Below are 27,656 nucleotides of genomic sequence, written 5' to 3'. Positions count from 1 at the left end.
CCAAAACACCATATGCTTTCTTAACAACCCTGTCCACTTGGGTGGCCATTTTAAGGGATCTATGTATCTGCACACCAAGATCCCTCTGTTCCTCCACACTGCCAAGAATCCTAATTTAATCCTGTACTCAGCTTTCAAATTCGACCTTCCAAAATGCATCACCTCGTATCCAGGTTGAACTCCATCTGCCACCTCTCAGCCCATCTCTGCATCCTGTCAATGTCCCGCTGCAGCCTACAACAGCCCTCTACACTGTCAACGACACCTCCGACCTTTGTGTCGCCTGCAAACTTGCTGACCCATCCTTCAATCCCCTCGTCCAAGTCATTAATAAAAATTACAAACAGTAGAGGCCCAAGGACAGAGCCCTGTGGAACCCCACTCACCACTGACTTCCAGGCAGAATATTTTCCTTCTACTACCACTCGCTGTCTTCTGTTGGCCAGCCAATTCTGTATCCAAGCAGCTAAGTTCCCCTGTATCCCATTCCTCCTGACCTTCTGAATGAGCCTACCATGGGGAACCTTATCAAATGCCTTACTGAAGTCCATATACACCACATCCACAGCTCGACCCTCATCAACCTTTCTAGTCACATCCTCAAAAAACTCGATAAGGTTTGTAAGGCATGACCTACCCCTCACAAAGCCGTGTTGACTGTATTTGATCAAGCCATGCTCTTCCAGATGGTCATAAATCTTATCTCTCAGAATCCTTTCTAACACCTTGCAGACGACAGACGTGAGACTTACCAGTCTATAATTGCCGGGGATTTCCCTATTTCCTTTCTTGAAGAGAGGAATTACATTTGCCTCTCTCCAGTCCTCAGGTACGACTCCAGTGGAGAGCGAGGATGCAAAGATCTTCGCAAGTGGCGAAGCAATTGCATTTCTCGCTTCCCAAAGCAGCCGAGGACAAATCTGATCCGGGCCTGGCGACTTGTCAATCTTAATGTTTGACAAAATTTTCAGCACATCAGCTTCGTCTATCTCTATCCATTCCAGCATGCACACCTGCTCTTCAAAGGTTTCATTCACTACAAAGTTGGTTTCTTTCATAAAGACAGAAGCAAAAAACTCATTTAGGGCCTCCCCTACCTCCTCAGGCTCCACACACAAGTTCCCTATGCTATCCCTGATCGGCCCTACTCTTTCTTTGACCATTCTCTTATTCCTCACGTAAGTGTGAAATGCCTTTGTGTTTTCCCGGATTCCTTCTCCCAAGCCTTTCTCGTGCCCCCTCCTGGCTCTCCTCAGACCATTTTTGAGCTCCTTCCTTGCCTGCATGTAATCCTCTCTAGCTGAACTTGACCCTAGCTTCCTCCACCTTATGTAAGCTACCTTCTTCCTTTTCACTAGAAGCTCCACCGCTCTCGTCATCCAAGGTTCCTTAATCTTACTCCTTGCCTGTCTCAGAGGGACATATTTACTCATCACTCCCAACAACTGTTCCTTAAACCGTCTCCACATGTCTATAGTTCCCTTACCATGGAACAACTGCTCCCAGTCCATGCTTCCTAACTCATGTCTAATCGCATCATAGTTTCCTCTTCCCCAATTAAATATCCTCCCATTCTGCCTAATCCTCTCCTTCTCCATAGCTATGTAGAATGTGAGGCAGTTATGGTCACTATCACCAAAATGCTCTCCCACCACAAGATCTGATACCTGCCCCGGCTCGTTTCCGAGCACCAAGTCTAGAATGGCCTCTCCCCTCGTCGGCCTGTCAACGTACTGCGTTAGGAAACCCTCCTGAACACACCTTACAAAAACAGCTCCATTCAAATCTTCTGCTCGAAGGAGGTTCCAATCAATATTAGGAAAGTTAAAGTCACCCATTACAACAACCCTACTGCGTGCACACTTTTCCAAAATCTGTCGACCTATGCTTTCTTGAAAGTATCCAGAGAGTTGGCCTCCACTGCCTTCTGGGGCCGAGCATTCCATATATCCACCACTCTCTGGGTGAAGAAGTTTCTCCTCAACTCTGTTCTAAATGGCCTATCCCTTATTTTTAAACTGTGTCGTCTGGTTCTGGACTCCCCCATCAATGGGAACATACTTCCTGCCTCCAGAGTGTCCGATCCCTTAATAATCTTATACGTCTCAATCAGATCCCCCCTCATCCTCCTAAACTCAAGTGTATACAAGCCCAGTCGCTCCAACCTTTCAACATATGACAGTCCCGCCATTCTGGGAATTGACCTCGTGAACCTACGCTGCACTTCCTCAATAGCCAGAACGTCCTTCCTCAAATTTGGAGACCCAAAACTGCACGCAACGCTCCAGGTGCAGTCTCACCAGGGCCCTGTACAACTACAGAAGACCTCTTCACTCCTATACTCAATTCCTCTTGTTATGAAGGCCAGCATGCTTCTTCATTGTCTGCTGTACCTGCATGCTTGCTTTCATTGACTGACGTACAAGAACACCCAGATCTCGCCTTACTTCGCCCTTTACCTAAATAGACTCCATTTAGATAGTAATCTGCCTTCCTGTTCTTGCCACCAAAGTGGATAACCACACATTTATCCACATTAAACTGCATCTGCCATGCATCTGTCCACGTCCAAGTCACCCTGTATTCTCATAACATCTTCCTCCCGTTTCACCCTGCTGCCCAGCTTTGTCATCAGCAAATTTGCTAATATTACTTTTAATGCCTTCGTCTCTATCATTAATGTATATTGTAAACAGCTGCGGTCCCAGCACCGAACCTTGTGGAACCCCACTGGTCACTGCCTGCCGTTCAGAAAGGGATCTGTTTATCACTACTCTTTGCTTCCTGTCAGCCAGCCACTTTTCAATCCAAGCCAGTATTTTGCCCCCAATACCATGTGCCCTAATTTTGCTCACTATCTCCTATGTGGGACTTTATCAAAGGCTTTCTGAAAGTCCAGGTATACTATATCCACTGGCTCTCCCTTGTCCATCTTCATAGTTACATCCTCAAAAAGTCCCAGAAGATTAGTCAAGCACGATGTCCCCTTTGTAAATCCATGCTGACTCTGACCTATCCTGTTATTGCTATCCAAATGATTCGTAATTTCATCTTTTATAATTGACTCCAGCATCTTTCCAACCACTGACGTCAGGCAAACCGGTTTATAATTCCCTGTTTTCTCTCTCCCTCCATTCTTGAAAAGTGGGACAACATTAGCCACCCTTCAATCCGCAGGAACTGATCTTGAATCTAGAGAACATTGGAAAATAATTACCAATGAGTCCACGATTTCTAGAGCCACCTCCTTAAGTACCCTGGGATGCAGTCCAACAGGTTCCAGGGACTTCTCAGCCTTCAGACCTAACAATCAATCCAACACCATTTCCTGCCGAATATAAATTCCCTTCAGTTCATTAATTACCCTAGGTCCTTCAACCACTATAACATCTGGGAGATTGCTGATGTCTTCCCTAGGGAAGATATTAGCAAAGTACGTATTTAACTCTTCTGCCACTTCCTTGTTCCCCATAATAAATTCACCAGTTTGTCTTCAAGGGCCCAATTTTAGTCTTAACCACTTTTTTTTTCTTTTCACATACCCAAAAAAGCTTTTACTATCCTCCTTTACATTTTTGGCCCGTGTGCCTTCGTACCTCTCTTTTTTTTCTCCACGTATTGCCTTTTTAGTTATCCTCTGTTGCTCTTTAAAACTTTCCCAGCCCTCTGGCTTCCGCTCATCTTTGCTATGTTATACTTTTTTATTTTTATACAGTCCTTAACTTCCCTCATCAGCCACGGCCGCCCCTGCCTCCCCTTAGGATCTTTCTTCCTCTTTTTGGAATGAACTGATCCTGCACCTTCTACATTGTAATCCAGAAATACCTGCCATTGTTGTTCCACTGCCATTCCTGATAGTATATTGAACCATTGAACTTTGGCCAGCTCCTCCCTCATAGCTCCATAGTTGCCGTTGTTCAACTGCAATACTGACACTTCTGATTCTCCCTTCTCCCCCTCAAATTGCAGATTAAACCTTATCATATTATGGTCACTACCTCCTAATGGCTCCTTTACTTTGAGGTCCCTGATCAAATCCAGTTCATTGCATAATGAAAGGGTCCACTGACCTTTCCTCAGAACTGATGGTAGCTCGGAAAATGTGGATTTATAAGCAGAAAATAAGGTTTGGGGAGGGGTAAGGAGTAAACAGTGGGTGGGGACAGAGCATATAGAGAAGAGCAATTGGACAGAAGGTTGACTGTTAAGATGATGGCCAAGCTTGAGCTTTCCTTGGGAAGTTTGTAGATTATGAATCAGCCTACTGCAAATTTGTAAGGAGAGTTCACGTGACAATTATAAAGAGAAGAGCAATTGGACAGACAAAGGAATCGTAGAATCATAGAATCCCTACAGTATGGAAACAGGCCATTCAGCCCAACATATCTACACTCACTCTGAAGAGCATCTCACCCAGACCCATTCCCCTAGATTTGGATTTCCCATCTAACTCACCTGACCTGAACATCCCTGGTCACTACAGGCAATTTAGCACGGCCAATTCACCTACCCTGCACACCTTTGTACTGTGGAAGGAAACCGGAGCACCTGGAGGAAACCCACACGGATACTGGGAGAATGTGCAAACTCCAAACAGACAGTCGCCCGAAGGTGGCATTGTACCCAGATCCCTGGTGCTAAGAGGCAGCAGTGCTAACCACTGAGCGACTAAGTGGATGACAGTCTGGCTAGGATGGTGAATAGCTGTTAATGGAGACTATTAGCCCGACATAACTCACTGACCTGTTGTTAGTCATTGTGAGATCGTGATGGTGTGTGGGGTAGGCGTTAGGACATTGGAGAGTTCAGGCCCTAAAAATTATTGAACTCGATTGAGTTTTGTGGGCTGCAGGGTCCCCGAGTGGAAAATGAGGTGGTGTTCTTCCAGCTTGCGCTGAGCTTCTCTGGAACACTGGCAGGTCTGAGACAGATGTTGGCCAGGGAACAGGGTGGTGTTAAAGTGGCAGGCAGCTGGAAGCTCACTGTAATTTTTGCAGGCAAAACATAGGTGTTCTGTGAAGTAGTCACCCAGATTATGCTTTCGGCGAATATTGTAGAGGAGACCACAATGTGAACGGTTAATGCAGTGGACTAGATTGTAGCAAGTGTAGGTCCAGTGCTGCTTCACCTGGAATGTATGTTTGGGTCCGTGGATACTAGGGAGGAAGGGGGTAAATGGGCAGGTGCTACACCTACGATGGATGCAAGGGAAAGTGGGGCGGATTGGGGGGTGTGGGTGGTTGTTGGGAGTGAAGGAAGAGTGGATCAGGGTGCACTGAAGGGAATGGTCTCTGCAGAAAGAGAACAGGGAGGGATGGAGAATGGAATATGTCAGGTGGTAGCATCTCGCTGGAAGTGGTGGAAATGACAGCTGATGACCTTCCAGGACGTGGTTGTAGGTGGGTGGTATGTAAGGACGAGCGGATCCCTATCACTGTTGCTGGAGGGAAGAGGGGGGTGAGGGTGGAAGTACAGGAGATGGCTGTCAACCAGGTCTGACCCCTGTCGACGACAATGCTGTGAAATCCTGTTGAGTTAGATGGTGAATATTTTTGAGGCTTCCTTTGTTGAAGTTGGCCTCATTGGAACATAGAGACATGGAGAGCTGGGAGAACGAAATGGAGTCTCTACAGGAAGCAGGATAGCTGTGAGAGTCAATGGGTTTTTGGTGGATATTAGTCGTTACTCTATCACCAGAAATGGAAATATCCTCAGCTCTGTTGGCTTTTACCCTGGCTTTTACCTTTTCAATGTAACTTTGTACGTGAACATAAGAAATCACATCATTTTCCCCAACTCCTTTCCCATCATCCATCATCACAAGCACACTTCTTTTGTGAAGTTGCAAATTTGCTTGCATTTCTTTCAGAAGGGAAATTGTTTAGAGCTCCATTTAAGCTCGAGGAGCTGCACCTGAGCATTGAACAACCTTCCAGAAATAAAATGAAGTTCAACAAATTCCAATCCCAATCCCACTTCTCATTTTTCCGAATTGTTGAGCCTGCTATTCTCACATACCCTGTGTCCCACAATATGCTGTCTAAACCTAAAACCATTGCAGTTTGTATTGTATATTAGGAGCCTGATCCCCAGTAGATGTACACAATACCCCAGAAAAATTGTCCAAATCCTAAATTCAGCAATTATGCTTCTACAGTCTGAGCGATATAGACCTCGGCCCAACCAGCCTCAGCCATTCTTCAGGCCGTTGAAGTACGATCAATACTGAGCCAGCGCTTTGCATCAGCTGGAAGGATATGCACATAAGCATCAGTATCTTTGAATTAGCCACTGGCATCGAGGCTGTAATCTGAAAGCCAACTCTACTGGGCTGACCATGTGCTCGATGGCTGAGTTACGCTTGTTAAAGCAAATCATCTTTGCCCAGCGCAAAGACACTTGAATGAGACAATGACAAAGGAACCATTTCAAAGATTCCCTGAATGTTGTATTTCTTGAGGAAAAAAAAACATAGATATCAACTTGTGGGAGATCCTTCCTGAGAAGAAACCGACTTGAGGGAAGCTCCTGTATGAAAGGACATAATTCTTGGTGAGTACCTTTTTTGGCAAGAGGAAGTACTGAAACAGAGCTGGAGAAAGGAATGCCAGTGATCTCCAGGCCAAGGACCAATTCCAACTCCCTGAAACACTTGCCAAATATGTGGTCAGAGATGCGACCTGGGAAGAGTTAGGCTCAGGCAGTTATTCGGGGACCCAGGGAACCCATGACCAGTAATGCAGAATTTCCAAGATGGACAATTGTACTTATTATGAGTGATTTCTGAACAACGATAATTCATTCAGGACGTAGCTATCAGCAGTTCCAGTCTCTAACTTCACAGCTCAGGCTGAAGTCACTTGTCATGTTAAGAGGACGTAAGGAATCTACACAGGGCTGTGGGTAGATTGTGAGGGGGCAGAGATCTGGCAAATGGAGCACAGCATGATAGTGAAATTGTTAATTTTGGCAGAGAAAAGTGTACTATCTAAACAGTGAGACCTTGCACCACTCAGATGCAGAGAGGTTCGTGTCTAATGCATGAATCATTAAAAGGATGCAGGTACAGTAAGTAATCAGAAAGCTAATAGAATAACAACCAAAAGAACTGCGGAGGCTGCAAATCAAACAGAAATTGCTGGAAAAAGCTCAGTTGGTCTAGCAGCTTCTGTGGAGAGAAATCAGAATTAGTGTTTCTGGTCCAGTCTATCTTCCTTAGAACTGATGGTAGCTGAGAAAATGTTGGTTTATATCAAGGCTAGGGTGGGAAAGTGGGTAAGGAATAAATGTTGGGTGGCAATAGAGCCCAAAGAGAGATGAGTTGGACAGACAAGGGAAGTGGCTAATGATCTGTCTAGAGGGTGACTAGTTCTTAATGGGGACTATTAATGGTTAATTTGGGTGGTATGGAATAGCAGACAGTGGTAAAACCTGGAATGGGTGATTTGAAGCAAGGACATGGGAGAGCTCAAGCCCTAAAGTTATTGAAATCGATATTGAGCCCAGAAGGCTGCAGGGTCCCCAAACAAAAACAGACTGCCCAGGCAGATCCATTGTTTCTGCCAAATCCTGCCCCACAAACCACCTCTCTCCCTACCTTGACGTGGCCTTTTCTCCCTGGCCCAGTCCCTGCCCACTTACACCCATAGTTCCTCTGATGCTTTGTACCAGTTTCAGAATTTCCCATTTGCAGGCTTCAGCCACCCTCCCTTTACCATGAACATGCAATCCCTTTACATGTCTGTCCCCACGAGCATGGTCTCGGGGCTTTTTCCTTTTTCAGAAATTTGCTTTTGAAACTACTGGAATGTTACAGTTTATTGAGAGGGAAATTGAAAGGAAGTGTAGGGAGGTTATGCTCCAGTTGTATGGGGAGTGGTAAGTCTGCATCTGGAGTACTGTGTACAGTACCGGTCACTACAGTGCAAACACATTAATACATTAGAAGCAATTCTGAAAAGATTTACTAGACTCATACCTGGATTGAGTGGATTGCCTTATGAAGAAAGAATAGATCGGTTAGGCCTGTATTCTCTGGCATTTAGAAGTATCAGAGGTGACTGATTTGAAAAATGCAAGATCCAGAGGGGACTTTGCACCGTGGATGGGATGTTCTGTCTTGTGGGTGAATCCAGAACTAAGAATCATCAGTTTTAAAATAAGGGGGCATGTGTAATTTTTTTTTTGGAGGGTTGAGTCTGTTTGGAATTCCCTTTTTCTCAAAAGTCAGTGTGCAGCCTTTAGAAATTAAGGCAGAGGTAGACCCTTGATTAGCAAGTGAAGGAAAGATTATTGGGAATGTGCGGGTATGTAGATTGGAGGTTAAACTGAAATCAGCCATGATCTTATTGAATGGCAGAGCAGGCTTGAAAGGCCAAGTAGCCAACTTCTGTTCCTTGTTTGTATGTTTGTGGTGTTAGAGACGAGGACATCAGTGTGAGTACTGTACTAGTTGGGTTTTTGAGTACAATACACAAGCTATTTTTCTTTTGTATTTAGTGTTTTGAGATTAATTGGATTGTTTTTAAAAGTTTTTTTTTGAATTTGTTAGCAGGAGGTAGTTTGGTTTATTCTATCTTATGTTAATTTCTTTTGTTAATTTCTTTTGTTCATGTACTTATACAACACTTCATGCTTCCGTTTCAATAAGAGTTCACTTCTTATTAAAACCGCAACACAATGAAATATTATCCGACAAGCCAGGTTTCTGTCTGGGATGTAACTTGTCCAGTCTTAACATAAAGTGGGATTATAACTGTCCTGATCCTAGTGTACATCATACACCCAGATAACTTTCTGAATTATAGTACAAGGATGTTAGCACATGTGCAAAAACTGGAAGTTAAGAGAGGAAATCCCAGAGCTTGAGACCCATGATGTTGTGTACATGGTTAACAGCGATGCAGTGTTGGAATTTGATTTTGCAGGAGATCAGACCCAGAAGATCAAAGATCTTTGTGGGTTTTAAGGCTGGTTGAAGTTAAATTGAACAGCAAGGTTAGGAAGATGTACCAACATGTATGGGCTTTTAACATTGCCACTCACAGTGAAAAAGTACTACCCTTTAAACAGGTCAGTATATCATTTTTTAGACTGTAAAATGGATGCGCACCTCGTACCTAACTAAGATGACTGCCAAGGGCCAGGTTACTTTTTGAAAATTCAATTCAGACTATCTTGATTAGCCAAAAGTTCGTTCTTTAGTCTCCCTTGGCAATCCCACTCGCATTCTCCCATCCTTCCACATTACTTCAAACTCCTGTCTTTACGTCAAGTTTACCCAAAATTCTGAGCCGAAGACAAGAAGTCTCAGTCAATGCAAGAACGTGCAGAAAGCTATGGCTGTTGTCTATTACCGTTGCTATACAATGGTTTTCAGCTTGGGCAATACTTGCTAACACTGGCAATTCCTGGTAAGTGCGCACATGTACTCATTCAGGAATGTGCCTGCATAATATTCCAAACATGCAATGTTATCATGTAGATTTTACATGTGATGACCTGTGCAAATTGAGTGCTGTGCATGTGCAGGGAAGGCCACACTATTTTTGAACTGGGTTTAATGCTGGGGAGAGGGGATTGTGGTGGAACTGTCCAGAGTAGGAAGGGAAGGGGGCTAGAAGCCAGGGTCTGGAAGGTGACCAGCAGCTCAAATGTTTGACCTCCCAACAACCAACACCATCTTCCTGTCTGCCTGGACCCAAAAGGCAAAGGGATGCCAAGAAGGGCCGAAAAACCTTCAGGGTGGTGGTGAGCTGCAGGTAGACTCACAATACTGTGGGAGGGAATTGCAGGTTTGTGACCCAGCAACAGAAGGAATAGTGATGTATTTCTAAGCCAGCTCGGTGAGGAGGTTGTGGAACTTGCAGGGAAACACCACCACAAGCATCTGTGACCCTTGTCCTTCAAGATGGAAGTGGTTGTGAGTATGAAAGGTGCTGTCGAAGGGGCCTTGGTGTAATTATGCAATGCATGTTGCAGATAGCACACATCACTTACTGACTGTCAGTGGCGCAGGGAGTAGGAATTAAGTATGTTGCTTTGTCATGGATGGTGTGGAACTTTTTAGACTGTTGTCGTGCTGCACTCCACTGGATAAGTGGTAGCATTCCACCTTATAAATGGTGGACAGGTCCTGGGGAGGCAGGAGGTGAGTTTTTCACTGCAGTATTCCTAGCCTTTGACCTGCCCTTGAAGCCATTGTGTTTATGTGGAGGGTCCAGTTGACTTTTCTGGTCAGTGGAAACATTGAGATGTTAACAGTTGGGGATTTGTTGATGGTAGCACCATTGAACATCAAGTTAGATGGTCATTGCCTGATATCTCTATGGTGTGAATGTTACTTGTCAGTCCAAGCCTGGATATGATCCAAGTTTTGCATTTGAACATAGACTGGTTTAACATCTGAACCGTCATGGATATCACTGAACATTGTTCAACTATTGGTGAGCATCGCTGTTTCTGACCTCATGATCGAGAGACGGTCATGGGAGCACTTGAAGTCATAATCATACAGTGTGGAAACAGGCCCTTTGGCACAATTGTACCAGGTTTCCTAAACTGAACTTGTCCCATTTGACTCACATTCCTCTCAACTTTTCTTATCCCAGTACGTGTCCAAATGTTTTTAAATGTTATTGTAATTTTACGTCTCTGCCACTTCCCCAGCAGCTCTTTCCTTATATACACGCCTTTGTGTCAAGATGTTGCCCCTTGAGTCCTTTTTCAGCCTTTCCCTTCTTAACATAACCCTATGCCCTCTAGTTTTGGACTCCTTTTATAAACCTCTCTAAAGTCACCCCTCAGCCTCCTACACTCCAACGAACAGAAGTCCTGGCCTACAAGGTAACTTCCTTGTAATTTTTTCACCCACTCCAGTATAATAACCTTCTTTCCCAAAGCAGCATGACCAGAATAGTACGCAGTGCTCCAAATGTGTCCTTCCCAGATCCTTGTACAGCTATAACGTGATATACTCAGTGCTCTGATTTTTCAAGGGAAGTATGCCAAATGCGACCTTCACAACCCAGTCTACCTGTGATACCACTATCGAGAAGCCATGTACCTTCACCCCTTGGTCTCTTGTCTGACAACTCCGCTATCCTGGGTTGTCTCTCTAAAATATAACTAGAACAGTACAGCACAGTATAGATCTTTCGGCCCACAATGTTGTGCCAAACTTTTACCCTAATCCTAAGGTCTATCTAACCTCCACCCCTACCACATACTATCATCCATATGCCTATCTAATAGCTGCTTAAATGCCCCTAATGAGGCCGACTCCACTACCTTCTCCGGCAATGCATTCCATGCCCCTACCACTCTGAGTAAGGAACCTCCCTCTGACATCTCCCTATATCTACCTCCACTCACTTTAACACTATGCCCCCTTGTAATAGCTACCTCCACCCTAGGAAAAAGTCTCTGGATGTCCACTGTATACCTCTGATCATTTTGTACACCTCTATCAAGCCATCTGTCATCCTTCATCGTTCTGAAGAGAAAAGCCCTAGCGCGCTCAACCTTTCCTCATAAGACCTTCCCTCCATTCCAGGCCACATCCTGGTAAATCTCCTCTGCACCTTTTCCAACACCACATCTTTCCTGTAATGAGGCAACCAGAACTGGATACAATACTCCAGATGTGGCTGAACCAGGCTGTTATATAGCTGGTGCAAAACTTCACGGCTCTTGAACTCGATCCCTCCTATTAATGAAAGCTAACACACCATATGCCGCCTTAACAATTCCATCCACCTGTGTGGCAGCTTTCAGGAAACTGTGAACATAATCCCCAAGATCCCTCTGCTCTTCCACACTGCCAAGAATCTTTCCACTAACCCTGTATTCTGCTTTCAAATTTGCCCTTCTGCGAGTTCTCAGCCCAGCTCTGCATCCTATCAGTCTCCCTTTGTACCATAGAACAGCCCTCCGCACTATCCACGAAGCCACCCTCGTATCATTTGCGAACTTACTAATCCACCCTTCCACTCCTTCATTCAAATCATTTACAGAAACAACAAACAGAAGACGACCCAGGATAGATCCTTGTGGTACACCACTTGTCAAATATTTTCCGTCCACTACCACCCTTTGTCTTCTAAGGGTCAGCCAATTCTGAATCCAATCGGCCACATTTCCCCCTATCCCATGCCTCCATAACTTCTGCATGAGCCTACCGTGGGGAACCTTATCAAACGCTTTACTTACATTAATGTATACCACATCCACTTCTCTAACTTAATCCACGTGTTTGGTCACCTCTTCAAAGAATTCGGTAAGGTTTGTGAGGCATGATCTACCCCTCACAAATCCATGCTGACTATCACAAATCAAACTGTGCCTTTCAAAGTGATCATAAATCCTATCTCTGGCCCTTTTCAATTTAAAAAAAAACCACTGATGTAAGACTAACTGGTCTGTAATTTCCGAAGTAATCCCTATTTGCCTTTTCTTTTGAACAAGGGAATGATGTTTGCCTCTCTCCAATCTTCCGGCACTATACCTGTGGACAGTGAGGACGAAAAGATCATCGCAAAAGGCCCTGTGATCTCTTCCCTCACTTCCCATAGAATCCTTTGATAAATCCCATCAGGCCCAGGGGACATATTTGTCTTCAACTTCCTCAAAATTCCGAGCACATCTTCCTTACTGACATCGACCTCCTCTAGCCTACCAGCCTGTTTCACACTGTCTTCCTCTACAACTAGGTCCCTCTCAGTTGTGAATACTCAAAAAAAGTATTCATTAAGGACCTCTCCTACCTGTTTCAGCTCCTTGCATAAATTCCTTTTGCAATCCTTGATCAGCCCTACCCTTTTTCCAGTTATTCTCTTATTCCTCATCTACGTGTAAAAAGCCTTGGAGTTTTCCTTGATCCTATTTGCCAAGGTTTTCTCATGCCCCCTTATAGCTCTCCTAAGCTCTTTCTTCAGCTCCCTCCTGGATGCCGTGTATCCCTCTAGAGCCTTTTCCATTCCTTGTTTCCTAAACCTCGCATAAGCATCCTTCTTCCTCTTCCCCAGTCGTTTGACCTTTCTTGATAACCAAGGCTCCCTGACTTGACCGCATCTTCCCTGCCTGCTAGGGACAAACATATCAAGCACACGCAGTATGCATTCCTTAAACAATCTCCACATTTCAATCATGCATTTCCCTGACAGCGTCTGTTCCCAATTTATGTTACCCAGCTCTTGCCTAACAGAATTGCAATTACCCTTACCCCAATTATAAACCTTACCCCGCTGTATGTACCTAACCTTTTCTGTGACTATTGTAAAAGTAACAGAGTTATGATCACGACTGCCAAAATGCTCTCCTACCAACAGGTCTAACACTTGGCCTGGTTCATTGCCAAGCACCAAATCCAAAATGGCCTCTCCTCATGTTCGTCTATCTACATACTGTGTCAGGAACCCTTCTTGAACGCACTGGATAAAATACGCTCCATCTAACCTATTACAACTAAAATGTTTCCAATCAATATTTGGAAAGTTGAAATCACCCATGTCTGCAACGCTGTGACTTCTGCATTTTGCCAGTATCTGCCTCCCAATCCACTCCTCCACTTCTCGGCGACTATTGGATCTGGTTTTTCTAAAAAAAACTCAACGATGTGATTGCTCCATGTTCTGGACCTCACCCCAAACTGACTCTGTGGACATACTATTCTCAAACTGCCTTTCAGTAGATGCTATACTGGCCCTGACCAGCAATGCCACTCCCCTGCTTCTTTTCCACTCTCCCTATTTTTTTTTTAAAACATCTAAATCCTGGAACTGCCAACAACCATTCCTCTCCCTGAGCTACCCAAGTTTCTGTAATGGCCACAACATCGTAGTTACAAGGACCGACCCATGCTCTAAGTTCATCTGCTTTATTTCTGATACTTGCAGCATTGAAGTGTACACCTCAAACCATCTGTGTCCACAATTACACTCCATTGACCACATTCCTTTATAAACAACCTCACTCCCTGATGTGTCTGTTGGAAGGCTGAATACCTCATCCTCTGAGTTATAAATTGGGTTCCCCACCCCTGCCAATCTAGTTTAAACCATCTTGTATAGCTCGAGCAAACCTCCCTCCCAGGATATTTGTGCCCTTCCACTTCAGGTGCAACCCATCCTTACTGAACAGATCCCACCTTCTCCAGAATGTGCTCCAATTATCCACATAATGGAAGCCCTCCCTCATATACCAGCCCTGTAGCCACGTGTTCAGCTGCACTCTCCCTATTTCTTAACCTCATTATCACGTGGCACTGGTAGTAATCCAGAGATAACTACCCTGTTTGTCCTAGACTTCAGCTTCCAACCTAACTCCCTGTGCTCGTCTTTCACATTCTATGTCCTTTTTCCACCTCTGTCATTGGTACCGATGTGTACCATGACTACTGGTTGCTCACCCTCCCCCTTGAGGATCCGAGACATCACGGACCCTGGCACCCAGGAGGCAACATCCCATCCGTTCATCTCGTTTGCGTCCACAGAACTGTCTGTCTGTGCCTCTTACTATCGAATCTCCCACTACAATTGGTCTCCTATTCTCACTCCCTCCTTCCCTTCTGTGCCACAGGGCCAGGCTTAGTGCCGAGACCTGTCAGTTATGGCGTTCCCCTGGTAGGTCATTAGCCCTCAAAGTATCGAAAATGGTATCCTTATTATTGAGGGGAATGGCCACAGGGAATCCCTGCATTATCTGCCTAGTCCCTTTCTCCTTCCTGATAATCACCCAACTACCTTTTTCCTGTACCTTTTGGTGTGATCTCCTCCCTGTAAGTCCCCTCTATCACCCCCTCAGCCTCTCAAATGATCCAGAGTTCATCCAGCTCCACTTCCCTAATGCGGTTTTTGAGGAGCTGGAGTTGGCTGCACTTCTTGCATGCGAAGTCAGAGGGGACACCAGCAGTGACCCATACACACTCATCCTGCAAGAGGAGAACGCGACTGCCCTAGCTTCCATTCCCTCTACTCTAGCTTTCCAGAAGAATTTTTTAAAAAGCCTTCCCTTACAGACCCTCCACGCTTTTTATTTTGGTTCGAGGAGGAGGATGGGAGACACTACATGTGTAATGTTTTGGGTTTAGCCAATGCCCAAATATATCACTACCTGGCTCGCATTCTCTCCACACCCCCACCGCTGAAAACAAGAGGGCCTCTGCTACACGAGGTAAGTTTTTATACTGGTGGGGGAAAAAAATCCTTACCTTCCCGTTGGCGCTCTGGCTCGTGCTGCTGCTGCTGAAAAACAACTAAAATTTCGTTTATATGAATTAAACTTCATTGGCCATTCCTCCACCCACTGGCCCAATTGATCAAGATGCCATTGTCCTCTTAAGTAACCTTGTTCAACTGCCTATTAAACCACCAATTTTTGTGTTATGTGCAAACTTATGAATCGTGCCTTGTATATTCTCACCTAAATCTTCTTATATGCATGATAGACGTGAGTGGACCCAGCACTGATCTTTGTGGCACATTGCTGGAAACAGGCCTCCAGTCTGAACAACAACCTTCTATCACCACCCGCCGCGTCCTCACCATCAAGCCGATTTTGTATCCCGTTAGGTAGCTGTCCCTGGATGCCATGTGATCTAACCTTACTAAACCATCTACCATGTGGAACCTGGTCAAAGGCTTTGCTCAAGTCCATGCAAACAATGTCTACTGCTTTGCATTCATCAGTCTTCTTGGTTACCGCTTCAAAAGTTCACTCGGACTTGAGATATGAATTCCTACGCACAAAGCCTTGCTGACTATCCCTCATCAGCGCCTGAGTTTCTAAATGCCTGTCTGTCACAATCACCTCCAACAACATACTCGCCACTGACATTAAGTTCACCAGTGTGTAGCTCCCTGGCTTTTCGCTGCAGTCTTTCTTAAATTATGGCACAACATTTAGCCACCTTCCAGTCATCCAACATCTCACCTGTGGCTATTCATGATGCAAATATTTCCACTGCGGGCCCCACAGTTTCTTCCCTGGCATCCCATAATGCTCTAGGTTACACTTGATCACGTCCCGGGGATCTCTCTATCTCGGTTTTAACACCTCCAGTACTATCTCATCAGTAATATGGACTTTTTTTTCTTAAAAACACTTTATTTTCCCAGCTTCCATTTTTTTTTCCCGGTGAGTACTGATGAAAAAAAATTTTAAGATCTCACCCATCTACTCTGGTTCCACACACACATGGCCTTGCTGGTTATTCCTTTGCCATTGTATACTTTGTAGACTAGAACCTCCTTTATTACCCTGTATGCCAAAGCTACCTCTTGTCCCCCTTTTCTTTTTTTGCTTTCCCGATTTTCCCCCTTCAGTTCCCATACCCTTACACTCATCAAATGATTCACTCAATCCCAGCTGTCTATACCTGACGTATGACTCCTTTTTGTTGACCAGGGCCTCAATTTCTCTGATTATCCAGTGTTCCTTGCTCCTGCCAGTCTTGTCCTTCACACTGACAAGAACGTACTGGCCCTGAACCCTCATTATGTTGCTTCTGAAAGTCTCCCACTTGCCAGATGTCCCTTTCGTATGAGCAGCCTCTTCCCAATCAACTTGTTGAAAGTTGTTACCTCAATCAAAATTGGCCTTGCCCCAGGTTAGAAATTTAACTTGTGGACCAGGCCTTTCCTTTTCCATTACTATTTTAAAACTAATAGAATTATGGTTACTGTTCCCAAAGATCTTGTTCCCCAACTTAACACCTCAGCCACTTACCTTATTTTCCAAGTGGAGGTCAAGTTTTTCCCTGTCTTTAGTAGGGCCCTCTACATATTGTTTGAGTGTGTTCTTGAGCTCACTTTACAAATTCCTCTCGTTCCAAGCCCCTAACACTATGGTGGTCCCAGTCTGGAAAGCTTAAAATCCTGTACTATTACAACCCTGTTATTCTTGCAGCAATCTGTAATCTCGCTGATAGGATTGTACTATCAAAGGAATCATCCCTTCCTGTTGGTGGCACTGAGAAATATAGCTTCACTGGACAATCCCTCAGGACTAGGTACTGCCAAATCAAAATATAACCCCCCTTCCTCGTGCTCCCGCAGCAAGTTCTAGAGCTGACTAGTTCAGTCCTCCTTGTAGGGTATTGACAGGGCCCTTAGCCTTTGCAGTATCTTGTGCGTCCCAAGTGTTTCTTGACATCACATGGATTGAATTGGCTGAAGAATAACATCTGTGATGCTGGAGACCAGTGGAGGCCAAGCTGGATCATCCACTTGGTACTTCAGTCTGAAGGTAAGGCTGAAACATTCGCAGCTATCTTTGCACAGATGTTTTGGTTCCTTCAGTTATTGAGGATGGGGGTATTTGTGCAGCCGCCTCCTCTGTTGAGTTCACTTGTCAGCTATCATTTAGGAATAGATGTGGTAGAACTGCAGAGCTTAGTTTTGTGTAATCACTTAGCTTGTCTATCACATGCTGCCCAGTTGTTCAGCAAACAAGCAGTCCTGGTTGGGAGCTTCAAGTTGGCATCTTAGTTTTCAGTATGACTGGTGCTGCTTCTAGTACGTCCTCTTGTATTTTGCATTGAGCCAGGTTTGGCCGCATGCCTTGTGATAATGCTGTACTAGGCCATGAGGTTGTAGATCTGTGTTGGAGTATGCTGCTGCTGTTGGCCCAAAGCAGCTAGTGGATATGCAGTCTTGAGTTTCTTAGATCTACTTTAATGTCTGTCCCAGTTAGCATGGTGATAGTGCCAGACAAATGATGCAGTGTATTATCAGCAGGACACAGGATGTCATCTCCACAAGGACTATGCAGTGGTTACTCTCACCGGTACAGCCATGGACCGCTGCATCTGCAGCCAGCAGACTGGTGAGCGTGAACTGAAGTGCCTACTGTCTTGTTTCCTTCACTACCTGTTGCTGAAACAGACCAGCAGCTATGTCCTTTAGTACCTGGCCAGCTCCATCAGTAATGCTGCTGTTGAGCCAATGTTGATGGTGGAGATTGAAATCCCCCACCCAGAGTACAAGGAAACTTCCTGCCGACTGTGTTCCACTTTGTTGCCGCTTCTGCTGGGCCTGTAGAGTCAGTGGGACAAGACCTATCTCGTGGTGTTGTATGAGACATTGTAAGAAATGATCCATGAGTATGACTGTCAGGCTGTTGCTTGCCTTGACTGTGAGAGTGCTGTCCCACTTGAGGCACTGGCCCTAGTTGTTCCTGAGGAGGACTTTGTAGGGTTGATAGGATTGTTTTTTTCTGTCATTTCCAGAGCCTGGTGGATGCCAGGTGATCTATCTGACTTCATTTCTCTGTGTGCTTTCATAGCTGAGTGGCTCACTGGGCCAGTTCAAAGGGCAGTTAAGTCAACTACTTTGCTGTGAGCTCACTAGAAAACTTGTTGACAAACTAAAATCGTGTTGTCACATTATATTGAGATGTTTTTTGAGTATAGAGCAAGCCGAATGATATCAGATAACCAGGTGTAGAGCTGGATGAACACAGCAAGCCAAACAACATCAGAGGAGCAGGAAAGCTGACATAACGGGGTACAGACCCGAAACGTCAGCTTTCCTGCTCCTCTGATGCTGCTTGGCCCCCAGTGTTCATCCAGCTCTATGCCTGGTTATCTTAGATTCTACAGCATTGGCAGTTCCTATTATCTCTGAGTGATATTAACCATTTTGTGGAAAATAAAATACAAATGGAAATCTGCATGTTTAGAAAATTTTGCAACCAGCTAAGGATTTCAAAGATAACAGTGTCAAACTGGAGGAACACAGCAGGCCAGGCAGCATCAGAGGAGCGGGAAAGTTCTGAAGGGCCCTGAACCAAAACATGAATTTCCCTGCCCCTCTCCTGCCTGGCCTGCTGTGTCCCTGCAGCTCCACACTGATATATCTGACTCCAGCATTTGCGGTTCTTACTATCGCTAAGGATGTCAAATGGTTCTTGCTAATTTTCAAACATGATTTTCTTTAAATCAATTAATTTCAGTACAAAACTCTGTTGCAACTCTGAATTAAATCATGTAATGTGTACTGATTAATGAAATAGTAGCCAAGTCACATCAAAACAACAAACATTGAGAATCATTTTCTGTTCTAATTGAAGATGTTCAGCAGAAACACAAGGAAACTCTCAGGATCTGAACTGAAACGTTGAGAGAAGACAAAAAGGAGAAGGTTTACAAGTTGCTTGAGCAGTACACTGAACTAACGGTCGTTTCTACTGTTCGAAATTGGAAACTGGTAGAACATGAGCTGCTGGCAAGAGGCCGAGACCACGAGCAATAGAGACAGGAACATCTCCAGAGAAATCTGGAAAAAATCCGAGCTGATCAATTATTCCACAGTAGTTTTTCCCAGCTAAAATCAAAACCTTGGAATTCAGCAGCAGTCAGCGGAGTCCCAGGGATTAGAAAAACAACAACGGTATGAAAGATTGTTTATGATTGGGCCACTGGGAAAATATATCCACAGTTTCAATTTGTTTTCAGTTTTAAATTCCGGGATTTGAACGCGATTAAAGGCAGAATAAACTTGAGGAACCTGATACTGGATCAGTATCCTTACTTCGGGAATGTCCTGGGAGAAGTCTGGAAGAACCCAGAGGGTTTGCTGTTTATATTTGACCGTTTGGATGAATTCAAGGACAGTATTGATTTTTCTGACATTCGGAAAAATACAGAACCTCAGTACATGTGCACTGATCCTGAATGCTGGTGTGAAGTGTCTGACATTGTGTACAGTTTAATCCACTACAAGCTTCTCCCAGGATGTTCAGTGCTAGTAACCAGCTGTCCCACTGCATTGCATTTATTGGAAAAGGCTGAGATCAGTGTCTGGACTGAAATTCTGGGATTTGTTGGTGATGAGCGGAAGGAATATTTTCACAGGTTTTTTTTGAGGATCAGATGGTGGCAGCAGCCGTTTTCAAACACGTGGAGGAGAACGAGATCCTGTACACCATGTGCTACAACCCTTCATACTGCTGGATCCTAAGTCTGTCACTGGGTCCCTTTTTCATAGGAAAAGACAGGAAACAGCAGCAAGTTCACAAGACTATCATCCAGCTATATTCCTACTATATTTATAACATTTTAGAAAACCATAGCCAAGAGACTGAAGACCCCTGTGAAGCGTTACTGAAGCTTGGTGAGATGGCCTTCACAGGAGTCTCTGAGAAGAAGCTTGTGTTTGGAATTGGAGATCTGATCCAATACCACCTGCAAACCTTCCAGTCCCTGTCTGGGTTCATGATGGAACTTTTGGAGAGAGATGATTCTGCCTGTAATGTGGTTTACACTTTCCCACATCTCACCATCCAAGAGTTTGTAGCTGCACTCGCGCAATTCCTGATTGCGCATCCCAAGAACATCCTAAAGCTCCTCCGTGAAGCCCACAGCAAGGAGTGTGGGAGATTTGAAATATTTCTTCGTTTTGTTGCTGGTCTCCCCTTCCCCCAGGCAGCGTGGCCTCTGAAGAAGTTTCTGGGTGAATTTCTTCATCAGACAACCTGCAAAGTGATTGAGGAGCTGAAGGAAACCCTTATCAGAGTGACTGGAATTGTAAAGAACCAGACTGAGGATCGAAGCCTCTTGATGCTGTTGTACTGTCTGTTTGAGTCTCCGAATAAGCACTTGTTCAGGCCACAGTGGGATCTGTGAAAATATTTAACTTTGGTTCACTTCACCTGACCCCTGTTGATTGTGAGGTTGTCTCTTATGCCATTGGGTTCTGTGAATCGATTAAAAGAGCTTTCACTACAGGGATGCTATGTTCACTGAAGGACTCCAGCGGCTGGCATCCATTCTGCACAAATGCTATGACTTGAGGTAACTGTTTGTTTTGTACTTTCATTGTTTCTTTTGCAACATAATATTGGTTGATCAATGAAAACGCCTTTCCTAGTTGAAACAAAGGAGGCAGAGTTAGAAGAAATTTAGAAGATAAGTGTGAAATGCTGAGGTGAAAGAGAAGAATGATGCCTTTGCTCACCAGTTGTTGGTATACTTAGTGGATTCTTGTAGAAATTTACCGTGAAAGTGAGATGAAAAAGAAAAATGTGGTATTTACTTAAACTAGAATCAAGACATTCAGTATCTTGAACACCAATAGTGTGGAAAATCTTTAAAAACAGCACCAATTTTAGATTAATTTTAAGCTGCACAAATCATGAGAGAAGATGACTGATGTTGGAAATAATGCATTGAATTCCTTACAGGGAATGGGAAATATTTTAAATTGAGCTAATTAACACAGAATGACTGTTTGAAGTCTAATTATTTGTCTGTTGAATGGTGAATAAAGTGGGAAACTCTCCTTCCCTACAAACCAAGAGAACAGTGATATTTCAACAAGATAATGAATTGCTTTAATGCCAATGTCTTCCTTTATAGTGTGAATTAGAGTCGAGTAACTTGATGTTCAATGAATTTATGCAAAATAAAGAAAAATAAAAAGATAATGCTTTTTAAATGAACACTAAACCAAAATTAGCTCCGGTTTTCCAGCCTTCTGGTGAAAATTCACCCCATATTAATGTATTTTTCACTGTTTAGACTGGGTGGCAATGATCTGGGAGATTCCGGAGTGACATTACTGTGTGAGGCTCTGAAGAATCCAGCATGTAAAATAGAGAGAATGGAGTAAGTACCAGAGTGAGAGACTGTTTACACTGACCTTGTTTATTATTATCAATAGGAATGGTGTTATCTAAACGTTATGGGTATCTGTGATAGTATCACAGTTGTAAACAGTGATAGTGAAAATGGACATGGGGCAGAATGTCAAAAATACAAGATCAAATTTGTTGACCACAAGAACACCCGATAATGAGATCTAATGTTGTAATATGTCATTGCATCTGCATAAAATTGCAGTTGGAGACAAGGGAAAGGTGAAGTGGATTATTCTATGGCCTTGCTGGTAAAAACTTAATTTTAAAAATTTCTGAATAATTTTCAAGTGTGAAGAGAGTTAACAGGCTGAATCGTAGTTTCATTGGACTCAGTGTGAAGTTTATCAGGTTTCAGAGGGTTTCTGTGAGATCTTGTGCTATCATCCCAATATTGCCTCATTAACCACCTGTCCTGCCCCTATAGTTCCCCTATTGTCTGCTGCTAGCCCCAATTTCATCAGCCACTGCCTGCATATCCCAGAATGGGCCTGCATCCCATGTGCATCTTTCGAAGGTAATTGCGCACACAGAATAAGTGTCAGTCCAGAACTGCCCTTCGCAGATCCTAACGTTTGTCCCGGACATAGCAAATAGGAGGAATTTGGCACCCTGCTTTATAGATGGGCAACTGGATGGCCCTTCTGACAGTAGGCCATAACACCTAGTGCCAGCCTAGTCTGTGTACACGCCACCTGGATCAGTGTGGTCTCAGTTGTCTGGAGGACCCTGCACTGTAGGAGGAAGGACAATGACTTCCTTGTATCTGCCATAGTAAATGACCCAATGTGCTCTACCTCTACTCACTGTCCCTACTACTGCTGACACCTCACACCCACTCTCAAGTTCAGCACTGCATGCATTATCTTCCCTCCCTCGTTCTTACTCCCCCAATGTTCCCACATCACTGACCCCGCATGGCTGCTGTGCTGCCTACTCTGAAAACTTCACCATATTTTCCCCACCATCGCCACTGCAACAGCTGTGCCACTCGCTGTCATTGTCATTGTCCTTCATCCTTCCTTTTTCTAATTTCAAGGGAAAATAAGGCCGAAAGAGTCAAAACAGATGATGGGCTGCTCAATATTCAGCTCCTTTCCATTTGTGTGGAGAGAATCTGATGGCATAGTGGCTTAGTGGTTAGCACTGCTGCCTCACAGTGCCAGGGACTCAGGTTCATCTCACTTTTGAGCAACATTCTGAGTGGAATTTGTACATTATTCCCGAGTCTACATGGAATTTGTATACTATCCCCAAGTCTGCGTGGGTTTCCTCTGGGTGCTCTGGTTTCCTCTTCCAGAAGAAACATATACAGGTTAGGTCATGGGAAATGTACGGATAGAAGGATATGCGGAGCAAGCTGGGTGAGCTGCATTTCAAAAGGTCTGTCGACTTGATGGGCTGAATGGCCTTATTCCAACCTGTAAGGATTCCATGATTGTATGAGGATCCTGACTCTGACCATCCCAAGCAGCTAGCTGACTGTGTCTAAGCTCTTGTACTAGGTGCTTCCCTTGAGTGACTTTAGACAGCATACTATTGACACACTAATTTCCTTGCTTCTGCTCGAGATGACAGGCAATTCGCAGTACTGGAAGCTTGGTATCTTTGGCTAAAGGGGCCAAGTGCAACAAGACAAAGCAGGAATGCACCCAAGACATTTTTCCATCCCCACCCCTGTCTGCTTTCCGGAGAGACCACTCTCTCCGTGACTCCCTTGTTCGCTCCACACTGCCCTCCAACCCCACCACACCCGGCACCTTCCCCTGCAACCGCAGGAAATGCTACACTTGCCCCCACACCTCCTCCCTCACCCCTATCCCAGGCCCCAAGGTGACTTTCCACATTAAGCAGAGGTTCACCTGCACATCTGCCAATGTGGTATACTGCATCCACTGTACCCGGTGTGGCTTCCCCTGCATTGGGGAAACCAAGCGGAGGCTTGGGGACCGCTTTGCAGAACACCTCCGCTCAGTTCGCAACAAACAACTGCACCTCCCAGTCGCCAACCATTTCCACTCCCCCTCCCATTCTTTAGATGACATGTCCATCATGGGCCTCCTGCAGTGCCACAATGATGCCACCCGAAGGTTGCAGGAACAGCAACTCATATTCCACCTGGGAACCCTGCAGCCTAATGGTATCAATGTGGACTTCACCAGTTTCAAAATCTCCCCTTCCCCACCGCATCCCAAAACCAGCCCAGTTCGTCCCCTCCCCCCACTGCACCACACAACCAGCCCAGCTCTTCTCCTCCACCCACTGCATCCCAAAACCAGTCCAACCTGTCTCTGCCTCCCTAACCTGTTCTTCCTCTCACCCATCCCTTCCTCCCACCCCAAGCCGCACCCCCATCTACCTACTAACCTCATCCCACCTCCTTGACCTGTCCGTCTTCCCTGGACTGACCTATCCCCTCCCTACCTCCCCACCTATACTCTCTCCACCTATCTTCTTTTCTCTCCATCTTCGGTCTGCCTCCCCCTCTCTCCCTATTTATTCCAGAACCCTCACCCCATCCCCCTCTCTGATGAAGGGTCTAGGCCCGAAACGTCAGCTTTTGTGCTCCTGAGATGCTGCTTGGCCTGCTGTGTTCATCCAGCCTCACATTTTATTATCCAGGAATGCTGTGAACAGCCAGATAGGCTCAAAGTGACTGCGTGCTAAGGGGCAATCTGGTCCAATCTATCAGTTTGGTGCTATTCACTGAGCTCAAAGTATCTCTGCAGCAGCATTGTAATGATAATCTTTGATGCAGCTTGAAAAGGTGTGAGCAGATCGTTAATGGATCAGAGCTATGCCATGTTGGTGCAGTCAATTAGGCTGAGAACAGAATGATCTCCTTTAATAGGCATTTTCTCACTGTAATGAGAATCTTTTCTTCACACCTGGAAAATTCAACCAGTTAGATGTCAAGAAATGCCTCACTAGACTTCTCGCATGACTCTTCCAGGTTTCTCTCTATGGTTTAGGTTATTTTAGGGCCCCAAGATTCTGTTTTACTGCTGTGACCTTTACTTGGAACTGGTAAAAGGTATATTACCAGTTTTAAGCAAACAGCATTTGTACCACATATAACCAGGCAATGACCATCTCCATTGAGAGACAAGCTAACCACTACCCTCTGACATTCACTGATATTACCGTCACTGAATTCCCCCACTATCAATATCTTTAGGGTTACCATTGACCAGAAATTTGAATGGATTTACTACAAGCTCAGTGCGCACAAAAGCGGGTCAGAGGATAGAAATACTGCAGCGAGTACCTCATCATCTGACTCTCCAAAGCTTGTCCACCATCTTCAAGGCATAGGTTAGGAGTGTGATGGATGCAGCTCCAATAACACTGGCTTGACAGCATCAAAGACAAAGCGACCTGCTTGATTGGCACCACATCCACAAATATCCACTCCCACCACCACCAACACACAGTAGCAGCAGTGTGTATTATCTCCAAGTTGCTGAAATTCACTAAAGATCCTGAGGCAGCACCTTTCAAATCCATACTACTTCCATCTGGAAGGGCAAAAGCAGCAGAAATACATGAACAGCACCCACCTACAAGTTCCACTCCAAACTACTCACCATCCTGACTTGGAAATCTATTGCTATTCCTTCCCTGTCATTGTGTCAGAATCCTGGAATTCCTCCCTAAGCATTGTGGGTCAGCCTACAGTATTGTGGACTGTAGCAGCTCCCTAAGGCTACCCTCCACCACCTCTTTGAGGGCAGCTAGAGACAGGCAATAAATGCTGGCTGCGAGTGATGGCCAGTCCTGTGAATGAATAAAAAGAAAATGTTCTTAGTTGTCGAGTGTGGAGAGGGGAGGGCAAAGCAAAGTGGAATGTGAGTAGTCAAAGACAAGAAAGGAGAAATAATAAATGCACGTTGCCCAAACTAAAACAGGATAAAATATCAGAAGGCCTGACGACATGAACCCAAACTGTCAGCAGTATAAAAATGAACTGAGGGCTAGGAATTGTGTAAAAATGGCTGCAAGGGTGGTGGAAGGGAAGGATGAATCCTGGAATTCCCTCCCTAAGCATTGTGGGTCATCCTATACCATGCTGGGTACATGGAATGCACCGCCAGCGGTGGTAGTAGAGTTGCTACATTAGGGACATCTGAGCAACTCTCTTGAGTAGATACATGGATGATAGTAAAATGAAGGTTAGTTTGATCTTGGAGAAGGATAATAGGTCAGCACAACGTTGTGGGCCGAGGGGCCTGTACTGTTCTATGTTCCTCATTGCCCTTAATTGCCAGATACTTAAAATCTCCCCACTCCCTTTTTAGATTGCTTCAGTGATCTAATCTCCTCAACTGAGGTGGAGAATTCTGAAACATTCACTGTTCTCTAGGAAAATGAATTCCTCTGCATTTCAGTTTTAAATACATCCAAAGAGATTGGACAAGTACATTATAGGGATGTTGTCACAGTTTGGAGGCCTTGAGCGACAGAGAAAGACGGAAAAGGGGTCTCTTTTTCCCGGAGTGTCAGAGGCTGAGGGGTGATCTGATAGAGGTTCATAAAATCATGAGGGGCATGGCTAGGATAAACAGACAAGGCCCTGAAGAATATATTTGCAGCGACTCCCATGATTCCTTTGGACAGGCTGGAAAGTGAGGACTTTGGTGTGCCCAGGTTATACTGAGCACGTACCATGCACGAACGGTGTTTTGCTACATCTGGCCCCATTCCTTCCCTCCCCATGGTGTGTATTACTGGTGCAATGCCAAGGTTATGCTGAAAGCAATGAGGTGTTGCCGACACCCCCCCCCCCCCCCCCCTGCCCCCACCACCACTGCCTCGCTAGACTTGTTGGTGCTTTTTTGCCATTTCTTTTCTTTCTCCATTGCTTCCCCCCTCCCATCTTCCTGTTCCATATCCTTCCTTAAATCTACTGTCTACACGTCGTCAACCTCAATTGCTGTTGTTGCTGTCACTTGTTTGGGGCCTGTTGTAGCTAGATGCTTTGTACTACATCTGCCTGTCAGTGACCTAACTGGATACAGCCCTTCAGTTGTGCTGTGATTATTATAGCTGTAGCCTCTACTGGTCTTCTGGCAGCTTCTCCTAATTCCTCCAAGGTGTACTTTTTTTTTTACAAATGCTTGCCGTGCTCGTTGTGTCTCTGCGCTGTCACTTAAAGGGATGGTAAGGTGCTGATCTCTTTCCACTATAGATTTTGATTACTCTCTCTAGTTCACAGTTCCCTAAAGTCTGGAGGATTCCTGCAACCGGAGAGTCTTCTACATGGATACTGATGTCACACTCTGGAGATGAGGACCTGCGCGCGCACCCCCCCCCCCCCCAAAAAAAATTCCCCAAACCTTGACGGAGCAGGTAGCTACTATGAGTACCTGTCAGTGTCTACTAGACCCTCTTTACTCACCCTGAGCTTATGGAGGTGCAGTACTGCTGCCGAGTCTTTGCCAATAGCTAGATAGGGATATTGGTTTTTGTACCAATTTCACTTTCTTCCTTGGTCACATGTAAGGCCTTCTGATTATCCTTGTAACCCTTTCTGAAGTCATCAGCTCATCCATTTTTTGTCACTGCAACCAGTCATCCTATATCTGCTCACCTCAAGAATGTGTCCAACTTTCTTGCGTTGACTTGTTGATCTTCTCCTCCAGCCTTGACAGGACAGGGACGGTTTCTGTGCCCAACTGGCCTAGAGGAGAATTAACCAATCAGTGAGCAACCCGAATCTACCTGCTGCCATATCAGCTCTTTGTTCGTAGCCAAAAGTCCAGAGCTGCTGTTTGAAAGTGCCGCTGGATGCCTTTTTAAAATGGTCCCAGCATTACCTGAACCAGGACGTCCTCTGCCCACACTGAATGGGCATCTCTCCACTTCCTGCCAGCCGTTAATTTTCCGGCTCTGACAGTATTGCTTTTCAACTCTGCCTACCCTGCCTATGTGACAACACCTCCTGATTTCAGTAGTATCATAGCCCTTCTCTTCACTGCCAGCACAAACTCCATATTCCTGCTGCACTGACTTATCCTGTTATC

General features: G+C 45.0%; 1 pseudogene; it reads left to right on the top strand.

Annotated features, from left to right (window-relative positions):
* Positions 1 to 27,656, top strand: part of LOC125449543 (NACHT, LRR and PYD domains-containing protein 3-like) — an 84,568-nt pseudogene that overhangs the window by 25,299 nt on the left and 31,613 nt on the right.

The sequence above is a fragment of the Stegostoma tigrinum genome, chromosome 46 (genome assembly GCF_030684315.1).
Source record: "Stegostoma tigrinum isolate sSteTig4 chromosome 46, sSteTig4.hap1, whole genome shotgun sequence".
NCBI lineage: Eukaryota > Metazoa > Chordata > Chondrichthyes > Orectolobiformes > Stegostomatidae > Stegostoma > Stegostoma tigrinum.
This window is presented reverse-complemented; position numbering and strand designations above follow the sequence as displayed.